This window comes from Camellia sinensis, unplaced genomic scaffold (genome assembly GCF_055761805.1).
Source record: "Camellia sinensis isolate YWXY unplaced genomic scaffold, ASM5576180v1 Unanchor1, whole genome shotgun sequence".
Lineage (NCBI taxonomy): Eukaryota > Viridiplantae > Streptophyta > Magnoliopsida > Ericales > Theaceae > Camellia > Camellia sinensis.
Genome location: NW_028128987.1, coordinates 8,226,428 through 8,237,519, shown reverse-complemented (window position 1 = coordinate 8,237,519; position 11,092 = coordinate 8,226,428). Strand labels below are relative to the sequence as shown.

General features: G+C 31.6%; 1 long non-coding RNA gene across 1 annotated transcript; it reads right to left on the bottom strand.

The window, feature by feature from the left end:
- Positions 1–335: 335 nt before the first annotated feature.
- Positions 336–8,980, bottom strand: LOC145814179 (uncharacterized). The gene is made up of 3 exons (XR_014357513.1): positions 8,599–8,980; positions 1,636–2,568; positions 336–658 (listed from the first exon to the last, which is right to left on the bottom strand). It is a non-coding gene; the product is annotated as an uncharacterized LOC145814179 (long non-coding RNA).
- Between the last annotated feature and the right edge of the window lie 2,112 nt (positions 8,981–11,092).

The window sequence follows — 11,092 nt, the reverse complement described above, 5'->3', positions numbered from 1 at the left end:
AATAAAATTTAATTGATTATAAATCATTGTTACTTCATAATTTAAATATATTTTATATTATTATTTTAATTTAGAAACTAATTTTTGATTATTTGTTTATACCCATGAATAGCACAAATAATATGCTAGTTTTAAGAATTTAAAAATACATTTGAAATAGAGATTTGGATAGAGTTTATTGATTACAAAATTTTGACAGTTTAAGGACAACAAAAGAATATGGAAAATTCTATTTACACACCATTAATTTTCTCAGTGCTCATCATGTAAAACCCCGAAATAAATAAAATAAACCACCCACAATATTAATAAATAACGACAATGGATATACATGATTCTCCAAGGATAAATACCCTTTCATTTCATATGGTTCCGTTTTACAAGAGATAGCACATGCAATTACACGTTCACAAGTCCTAACCTTGAACCTATAACATGTGATATAAATGAAAAATATAAAATAAAAGTTAAAGCAAATAAGAAATGCCCCAAAGGCTACAATTTTCCAAGACTAGGCTTGGTTACAACAAAAGTGAGTCTGCGCTCAATACAAATATAGCCCTAGGCTTGTACAAAACAAATACAACAGACAAGCAAAATAAGCTCTTGCTCCAAGTCCTCCCAAGCTACTGCCTTAGCGGAGGCATATCATCAGTACCTGAAAATGATTTTCTATATATGGTGAGCCAAAGCCAGTAGAAATAATCCAACACAATATATGAATCTTATCAAAGCTATAAGGTGAATGCATATGCAATGCACATGCCGAAAACATTTTATATCTCTTTCAAAACCATGTAATGCCAGGTTATAACACAACTCGTAAATCATTTCATTTACAATAGAAAACAAGGCAGTGAATCACACTCTGGGAATTTCAAAACAAATATAACCTTTCATGGAAATTTTGTCCGTAGGAAACTGTAAATCGGCACCCATGTAAACGTAAACTATACAAGCATTACTATTGTCATTTCATGGAAATTTAGTCCGTAGGATTGCCACCCATGTATATGCGCGGGTTTTGGACTTTCACTATGGACACTCAGACCAACTTATTTCAACAAGACAACACTTACATCCCAAATTCACCAATTTTTTTCAAAACGATAAACCTTTCCAATATATAAGTATGAGATAATGCTCAATGCAAATGAATAAGAAAATAGTTTCAATTCTCCTAATTCTCATGCAATTTCTACAACAATCATAACTATCCTCTACCGATAGTCCAAAACACATATTTCTAAACAGATAAATAATTATAACGATAAACTTTTCAAATTTCAAGATGTGAATGATAATACATATCCAATTCCACCATCATCATCAATATCAATCCAATTTCACAATTTCAATATCAGTTTCGTTATTTATACAAAATCAACATTTGAGACATTTAGGGCAAAACTCCTTTTCTCTTCATTAATCAATCCCAGGATAAAAACATACTATTTTATCACCACTCATCCTCATTTACAATTCCAAAACTATTTTTAAGAATCCATTTGAAAATCTCTCTTTTGATTTTTACCCAAAATCCTAGATTTGTTCTAAATTTTTTTAAATCACAATATTGTTTAGAAATAACAAATAACTAAGTTAAAACTCATAGAAAGTGCGAAGAATCCCTACCTCAAGCTTAGAAGGCGAGAGAGAGTGTAGGAAATTTCAACAACGCTCAAACCCAACTTTGTTCAGATCAAAAGGAAGCCCCTGACGTGTTCTATCTTTTTATCAAAGGGGCTAAGGTGGAGAAATGGATGGATCTAAGTGTATTTGTAGAGGGAGGATGAGTTTTAGAGAGAGAGGGTCTTAACTTAAGGTTTTAGAATGTTTACAGACAGAGAGAGAGAGAGAGAGAAATGGAAAAAGTGACTCAAAAGTGACTTTTTACGATTGATATACGCGCAGGTCGCTCGAGCGTCCATACACAAAATATGTGACCGTTCGAGCGAAGAAGTTTGTCACTCGAGCGAAGAATACAAATTTCCAAAAAATTTGCAGATAGAAGACCCGCGCTCAAACACAAGAACGACCGCTCGAGCGAAGAATACCAAGTCCCAGTATCTCTGCAGACCTATAAAAGTAGTGGAAGTTCACAAAGACCGCTTGAGCGCAGGAAGTGTCGCTCGAGCAAAAAAGTCAAAATCTGGGCAACAACCATTTTGAAAAACTAACTCCTGACCTTTTCCAAATGCAACCAAAACACAACGATAACCAACACAATGAAGTGTATAATGAAATAGGACATGAACAACCATATACAACAATAAAGCCCGGATCCAAAACATCAAATTGGTCGGGTCTAAACCAGAATCGCTATACATCATTCTTAGTAATATACATAATAATTTTAAAATTTTGAAAATATCTTAGTCCACACAATAACTTTCAATTTTTCAATTTTTAACCCCAAGGTAACACACCACTTTGCTTGAGTACACACCACACCTACACCCACACATCTCACAAACACACCATAGTTCTCATTCGGTCAGTGACTTCCATCTGTCATCTCGCCATCATCTCATTGGTACACTGTCGCCATTGAAGATCTTTGAAAATCTGCAATTCACACATTTGATTCTCACATAACTATATTTTTCAAATTTGCTTTTGATTTGGTTAGCGATTCAACTTTCATAACAAATTCTATTTGGAATTTAGCTTAACACTGGTTGTCTGAACATATTATTGTTGTACAACAAAATAAAATTAAACAAATTGAATATATTCAAAATATTTATGTTGAACAAAATTAATAAGTTCATACTTTATATGTTAAACAATTTCAACTCATTCAGATTTATTATGTTGAGCATTTTTTATATGTTTATTGGGTAAATTACACTTTGTGCTCCTAAACTTTACACCAAATCCAACTTTGGTCCCTAAACATAAATTGTGACAATTAATCCCTTGGGCTTTTGATCAAGTGTCAATGTCCCCCTTCTATTACTCCATTGTACAAATCTTTAATAGAAGTCAGTAATATGAAAAGTAAATAACTACAAAATGAGATCAAATGAGAAAAATCACCCTCATTTCTCGCCTATACATATGTTGTTTCAAAATTTACGTCAAATTATGATCGTCTTCGGCTAAAAAAAATGCAGATTATGAACGATTAAGGAAATGAATTAGGGTTTTATAGAAATTGAAATCACGAAACTTTGTTTTTCACAATAACATAATCTTCCATTTATCCCTCTTATTTTCTCTTCAATTTCTCTGCTTTCTTTTTTTATTTCAAAAGCTCTTTTTTCTTAAATCTTCATTCCTATCTTTTTATATTGTATTATATAATTCTCACATACTTATCACATGATACAAAATGTTTATTGGTGGGAAATGTGCATGATTTTCCTCTCTTGCTCTCATTTCATAGTAAAAAATGACTAGATTTTGTTGAAAACTTAAACAACGAAATAACAAAAGGAGTATATTGATGATACCTTATTACTAATAATAATCCTATCTAGATTTTAAAATAATTTTTGAGAAATTATCAAGTAGTTCATTTGCCATGTACAAAACAAGTGGTTTTTCACTAGTATTAGTAGATGTGCACACCTATATGGACATGCTTGAAATATATAGCAGTTATATATAGGGAGTTATAAATGATCTATGAGTCGTTAGTATAGAATAAGACAAAAAGATAGTGTAAACACAATAAGAAACGAAGGAGGGGAATTTGGGAAACAAAAAAATATTTGGCATTGAAGAGGAAAAAGGTCTTAAAACACCAATAGAGGTGTTCCCTTTATATATCTTAGGTATAGATAAATGGATTTGTATGAAATAAAATCTTTAATGACGTAGATCAAAGAAACATTACATAATAGTAAAGCATACATAAATAAGAGAAATGGAGAGCACATATTATATTATGGTGAAACCCCTTTCATCCCAACGAGGTTGGCACAAAAATTCAAGTCCAATCATATGCAAGTATAAATCGAAAGCAAAAAGTTGGAGAAGTTCCAACCAAAAATTCCAAAATAGCGCCTATAATTTTGAAAATTTCTAACAAATTCAAGAACAACAATACTACAATATTAGAAAAATATTCAGAATTCAACATCAATGGTCAAGGTTCATTCAAAGTGTGGCTTGTAACAAAAACTTTGGATGTATACCATAGATTTCAAAATCATGATATTTTTCTAGTTAATTTTTTGGTTCCGTAGACTTATCAATTCAAAATAATCTAAGTGAATAACCAGAAAGAAGAAAACTTTAACCAAAGACAACAGTGGCAACAAACCACATAGCAAAACAATTGAACTTGTAGCATGTTAGACTCCTCGAGTTAATAGAATTTGACTCTTTGATTATCGTAATAGAGAACCTCCTCAATTGATATTAGAGAATTGATTGATGTGTCCTCATGACGATTGAGTAAGATTGAGCCAAAAATTTTGATTCGAATATTTATTTCTTGAATAGCCTTTACTCCTTTACCCTTTTCTTTCTCCACACTTTTAATCTTCGTGTGAGGTTAGAACCATTGGAAAGCTTATTTTCAAAGCTCCGATTTAGACATAAGAACAACCCAAAACAAAGTTCGGACGACAGAGTTATGCCTGTTCGACATTTGAGCACCTAAGCTTTCAATATAATTCACTTGAGTGTAGGTTTGGTCGCTCTAGCTTTCTATTCTACAGAAATCTAAAATCCTGCAAGCTCTAGCTATTTGTTAAACCTTTATTCACTGCTCTAGTACAGGTTTGAGCGTTCTAACGATCCGTTCGAATTCAGCGGATATGAGCTATCATTTTAAGTCAAATATGTGGGCCTAAACTCACTTTTTACCCTTGCACTATATATTGACCAATACCCTCTCTCTTTTCTCACTTTTTCCTCACTCACTCTCACTCTCTACTGTCTCATCCTGAGAGTTCTCTTTTCTTTCTCTTAAATCTTTACCCAACCTCTACAAAAAACTTTGATCTACCATACTTGGAGTTAGAGTTTCACCTTGTTCCTTTGATACGGAATATAGAGCATGTCGAGAGCTTCATTTTGGTCGGGACAAATCGCATTTTTGGCAAGTTCAATTTTTTGGGCTTTCCTTCTCCTCTTATCTATTGAGGTAGGAATTTCTCTAATTTATTTTAATATGGTTTTTCATAGATGGATATGTGGTATTTTCATTGCATAAATTTAGATATTTTGTTGAGATTTCAAAGCATACATGATGAGAACCTAGGGTTTGGTTTGTGCTATGTATTTCTTAAATTATTCTCTATCAAATGTGATTTAAGGAAAACCCTGTGTAGATGAAGTTCAAAATAAATATTAAAAAAAATTATTGTGCAAGTAAATCTTTTTAGTATTTATTTTTTGTTCAACAAAACCCTACCTCTCTCATTTTAAAAGTTTAATATATTTATTTTTGGAAAAATTATTATTCAATATGAATCCTGCAAGTGAAAAAACATTTCATGCAAGTCACTTTATTACATGTTATTTGTGTAGTATCTTTGATATTATTAGTAATTTAAAGTAGTTTGACATATTGTAAAAGTAATTATAAGTCAAAAAATCGTTCAAATTTGTAAAGTCCAAACTGCCAAACCAATCGCATCCATCCGCTAATCTACACAACCTGCTCAATTCACATTTGACAAACTGGTGGACAAATGTAGATTAATTTTTTTCAATCTGCCTAATTTTGGACGGATGGTGGATGGGATGCCACCCGATCTGCGAGCACCCCTAATCTCATTGAGTTAAACAGGGAACATGGATGGATTGTCCATTTTAACCTTAAAAATAAGACACGTGTAATTTTTGTCAAAAATCTTAATGAACGATTTTAATTGGACCAAATTGAGATAAAATTCAAAATTTATAAACAAAACCGGGTAAATTCAAATTATAGGGTTCAAATTGACATAAAGGATAAAGTACCAAAATTATCAGTATAATTTGCTGCTATGAAAATTAGTTTTGAATGCATATAAGTTTATCCTCAAAAAATTTCAACATAAGCAAATCCAAATTAGCAAATTAATTTAGATTATCTTACCATCTAAGAAAAAGTATATTTAACCCCTCAAATCTACACCTCAATCCACAAACAAGTATAATAAAATTCTCTTTGTATTTGAAAATAATTTCTTATCGATTGACAAAAAAATGACATGTGAAATTCTAAAGTGCTCATTTTTAGTCATAACAACCCCAAAAAATCAAGTCATGCAATAAATCTATGAATTAATATACATAAGATCCCCAAAAATCAAAAAATGACACAGATCTGTTAATTGATATTGATTTATAAATAAAAATTTACACATGCATTTGCTCAATTTTACATATATTTTTAGAGGTTTTTAAAGATTATGCGTAACAAATATATGAGCACCATATCAAGCATAAAAATGAAAGATAAAAAATAAAAATAGAGGAGAAAAAAAAAGAGAGGATTATTAAGATTTCAAATTGAAAAGAACTAGTTAATTAAATCACTTTGTTTTTCTCAACAGTCAATTGACTTTTATCCATGATTGAAGTATAAAGTATAATCACCAAATTTAGTATATAGACACCACACAAATGAGAAAAAGCGAAAAAAGCAGTGATTTCGAGATTTCGAAGTGTTGAGCAAGAAAGAGGGAAAATAAGGAATACGTAGGGTAAGAGAATAAAGGGAGAGTCTCATTTGATACAATTAATGTAACATGTTCATCTCATTTCTGGAATACTCAATAATTTTTCTTCATTTGAGCCAATTACATAAGAATTCAGTTTTTTAAAGATTTTTTTTAGACGTAATGTGCTCAAAGAGTATTCTACAAATGAGATAAATGTAAAAGACACGTTGCATTAATTGTATCAAATGGGATGCTTCCTTTATTCTCTTACCCTACCTATTCCTTTTTCTCTTTCTTTCTCTCTCTACAAATCAAAACCTCAAAAAGCACTTCTTTTTCTTTCTTTCTCATCTACGTGATTTCTAATAAAGGTGTTCAAATTGCCTAGTGAACCGAAGAACCGGACCAAACCAAACCAACTTCTTTGGGTTGGGTTGGGTTGGTTTTGAGTGCATTGGTTTGATTTTTGGTCTTCAAATCATCAAACCGATAAGATTGGGTTAGTTTTTGGTTTAGGCCTTGCCTAAACAGAACCAATCCGAGAACCGAACTTATTTATATATGTATATATATTAAAATTATATTAACATGTTTTCACCTAATTGGTTTATTACAATGAACTTTATTGCACCTAAGAATTTCCCACATACAACAATTATTAAGTAAACGAAGGAAATACTAAAAGTTTGAGTTCAATTTCGTATTTGTATTGGTTGTATTAATAGATTTGATGTGTTTTGGTTAAGTTTAAGCTTGATTTGAATTTAATGTGCATTGTCTTGCGTTAAATATTTTTTTTTCTCTTTATTTGTGTTATGTTTAAATGTTAAAAGGCTTATTTATTTTAATTATTTATTATTGATTGATTCACTTCTTTTTTTTTTTAATATAGTGGAACCATGATTCTAACCCAAACCAATTCGAGTTAGATTGGATTGGGTTGGGTTGGTTCTAGTGTATGATTGGTTTGGTTATGGGTCCAACAACTTGGAACCAATTGGTTCCAAATTTAATGTCAAACAGAACCAAACTGACCCATGAACACCCCTAGTGTCTATATTCTAAATCAACAATGCTACAATTCCCTTAATTTACCATCCCTAAACCACCCCTAATGATGTAACATTAAGGTTAGACCCCACATGATGAAATGTTTGACAAATCAAAATTTAACATTTGTCAGACACATCGTTAAGAGTAGTTTTTAGGGGTGATAAATCAAGTGTCTCAAGTATTTTTCGTACTAAATTTGATGATTGCATTTTAATCATGGATGAAAATCGATTGACTTTTTAGAAAAACAAGATGTTTTAATTAACTAGCCCTTTCAATTTGAAATCTTAAAAATCCTCTCTTTTTTTTGTCTCCTCCATTTTTATTTCTTTATTTTTATGCTTGATATGGTACTCATATATTTGTTACGCATAATCTTTAAAAACTCCTAAAAATCTATATAAAAACAGCAAATGCATGTGCAAATTTTTATTTATAAATCAATATCAATTCATAGATCTGTGTCATTTTTTGGTTTTGGGGGTGTTATGTATATTAATTCACAAATCTGTTGCATGACTTGATTTTTTTGAGCTGTGATGACTAAAAATGAGCACTTTAAAAATTCGCATGTTATTTATTTATTTATTTATTTTGTGTCCATCGATAAGAAATTATTTTCAAATACAAAAACAAATTTTATTGCACTTAATATGGTAATTGCGGATTGAGGTTTAGATTTGAGGGGTTGAATATACTTTTTCTTAGATGGTAAGATAATCTAAATATACAGTAGTGTATATCCCTCTTTCATTGACACAAAAAATCAATGAAAACAACTGATAATCTAAAATGAAATAATAGATCGGAAATGGAATAAATATTACCATGTTTTGAAAAAATCCCAAATCAATGAGAGTAGAATTAGATCTCAAATGAACAAAAATATACTTTCTGAAATCATAGATTTGAAGAAAAGAAGAGAAGAAGAGTATACCTCTGCCGTGCAACAGAACTAGCATTACCGTCGCTCACCTCTTGTCGTTCGTCGTTACTGAATCATGTTGTCGATTGAGTGGATGAACAAGAGAGAAGAGAACAAAGTTGAGAGAGAGAGAAAAGTGAGAGAAGTAGGGTTTGGATTCTGAAATTATGCTAGTCGAAGACCAAAATATATATACATACGGGCAGGTCGGATACATACGGTTCATGGGTGGTTGATCTGCGATTCAAATCGCACTCGCAAATTTTGAATCATTTCACCAGTGTCTGTCCACCAAAGGACATGGGACCTACCCAAAATCAATCAAAGTTGGGTCAGGCCGGGTGGGCCAGACGGATCCATAGATTGATTGTACAATCTGAGGGGTTAAGCATACTTTTGTTAGATGGTTAGTCCAAATTAATTTGCATGTGTGAATTTGCTTATGTTGAAATTTTTTGAGAATAAACGTTTTTAATATGCACTCAAAGTTATTTTCGATTAGGAAAAATTACGCTAGTGGTCCTTGTGATTTACTTGTGTCAATTAAAAGAAAAGTAATAAAATACGAAAACTAAACCATCTAAAATACATTTATTCAATCTCATTAATTACCTCACATCGTTTGTTATACCAACTAATGATGGAGGAATGCAAAGAAGGTTGAATAGAACAATCAAGAAAACGTGAAAATGAAAAAGCAGATAAAGTAATTGGATGTGTTTTCTATTTGGATTTGTTGCCATTTTATAAATCACATGATTATATGCATGCCTTCAACTAAATTACTTAACAATACTTATTTTAATAACTTTTTAACTAATGCAACCTAACAAAAAAAATTAGCAATAAGCTACAAGAAAAAAACACTTTTTGTGACTAGTTTCTACGACCAAACTATGACTTCGTTGCCCAACATACATTTCTACGACCAAATTTGCCATTCATCACAAAAGTTTGAAAATTTCATAACTAAACATGTGTTTGACACTATAACACCCCACTTTTCTTTTCACGGATAACATTACCAAAACCATTATTATAATACAATTTCAGAGATAACAAATGAAAGTTCTATACATTAACAAAATAAATAAAGAAGGTTCTGTCATTCGAATACATAAAGGATGCAACACGTAACATAATTAAATAAATTGCCCGCAGGCTTACATCGTTACATAAAAGAGAAAGTGTTCAACCCTTTTCACAACAACGACGTTCTGCTAACAAATAAAAGGCCCTGTGGCCACCAGGTAAAGAAGATCCCCAATCTTGAACCACTTCTCAACATTCACCTGAAAATGATTAGCAACGTGGGATGAACATAAAGTCTCATAAGGATCCCAATATGATCCTAAACAATAACAACTTACAGATAGCAATGATCATGAATGCTTCAACGCATACTATACAAGTAATGTGGCGGTTTGTAAGCAAAGTATATTTGCATAAGTACTTTTTTCCAAAATCATCCAATTCTTTCAACAATACAGACGGTTCACATTTCCTTCTTGCTTTTCATTTAAAAAAATATATATCACGTAACAACCATTTTGTTTTTGAAACATGTTGACAAAAATCCCTTTTCTTCATATTATTTACAAACTCAATACATAACCTACGTCCATCTCCAATACACTCATCATATTTTCGAGCCCTAGGTCCAAGTTAAAGAGATACTTTCAATAATTAACTTGATACGCCCACTTGTACACATAAACACCTACAAAAAAGAAAACAACAAACACCCAACAATTACCTATTCAACATATAAGACAATTCGGTCTACCTAAACCATAACTATCATAACGCATGATATACACGGATACACAGAGACAATAATGGTAACAAAACTCTTCTTTACTTGCCTTAAACACGGTAAGCCAATGATACGCCTTTCCATAACGAAATGCCAATTTACCAAACACTAGGTCGAAGGTAATGGTACCTCTTCCAAGTTCTATAGGCACTAGCTGGAAAGTATTGGTACCTCTGATTCTAAGCACTACTTTTGCCAAATTCTCCAGGCGTTAGCTAGAAGGTACTGGTACCTCTGATTCTAAGCGCAGCAAATTCTCTAGACACTAGCTGAAAGGTAATGGTACCTCTCATTCTCAACGTAGTATACATTGCTAACCATCACAACATGTTAAGAGCACAAATAACATAAATGTAATACGTACACATAATCTATTCAACAATAGTGTCATCCTTCACCGATGACCAAGGACTAAACCTCTAAACACAAGTACTTGATACCGGTCATACAATGATCAAATTTTCATGACACATTAAGTCCAACAACAACATTAGTAAATAAAATGCTCATAATCCAACCTCAAGTTCATTTTTAAATTTAAAATGTGTTGTGATTTCATTCTCTTTTCAAAATCAATTCTCTTATTTTCCAAATTCTCATACTCCAACCTTTATCCAAGTCCATTCTCTTCATTTCAAATAATTAAATCCATAGATATCAAAGCCATAACCCAACTCAACTTAACATGAT